The 565-nt window shown below is 64.6% G+C and overlaps 1 non-coding gene across 1 annotated transcript; it reads left to right on the top strand.

Moving 5' to 3' along the window:
• Positions 1-88: 88 nt before the first annotated feature.
• TRNAR-UCG lies at positions 89-161 on the top strand. The gene has a single exon. It is a non-coding gene; the product is annotated as a tRNA-Arg (tRNA).
• The last annotated feature ends 404 nt before the right edge of the window (positions 162-565 follow it).

The following is a 565-nucleotide window of genomic DNA, read 5'->3' as shown; positions in this document are numbered from 1 at the left end:
GTCCCGTCCCGTCCCGCCCCCCTCCGGCGCGTGGTACGGCCCGCTGGGATTCCCTGAGTAAGGCACGCGGGGAGGCGGGAATGGAGGTGGCCGCGTGGCCTAATGGATAAGGCGTCTGACTTCGGATCAGAAGATTGCAGGTTCGAGTCCTGCCGCGGTCGTGCCGTGCACACTATACGTGTGTTCTCTATTTTGCGCCTCCAGCCCGTGCCGGGGCTCTGCGGTGTCGGTACCGGGCTCACCGCGCTCCCGGTGCCCCTTTTGCCCGTGGGTTTAACCGGCCCGAGGAAAGAGGCGGGGCGCGGGAAGCGGGCTGGGACGCTCCGGGTGGCGGGGCCAGCCCGCACCGTGCTTGGCACCCGCAAACCCCAGAGACAGGCTGGGCATGGAGCCGAACATGAGCACAGGGCGTGGGATAATGGGCTGCAGGGTGCAAGGAATGGGATGCAGAGTGCAAGGAATGGGTGTAGGGTGACAGGAATGGGATATGGGGTGTAGGGAATGTGGTGCAGAGAATGAGGTGCAGGATGCATGGAAAAGGCCACAGGTGCAAGGAGCAGGATGT

The sequence above is a fragment of the Passer montanus genome, unplaced genomic scaffold (genome assembly GCF_014805655.1).
Source record: "Passer montanus isolate IOZ18808 unplaced genomic scaffold, ASM1480565v1 scaffold5, whole genome shotgun sequence".
NCBI lineage: Eukaryota > Metazoa > Chordata > Aves > Passeriformes > Passeridae > Passer > Passer montanus.
The sequence above is the reverse complement of the archived record's forward strand: the minus strand, read 5'-3'. Positions and strand labels throughout refer to the sequence as shown.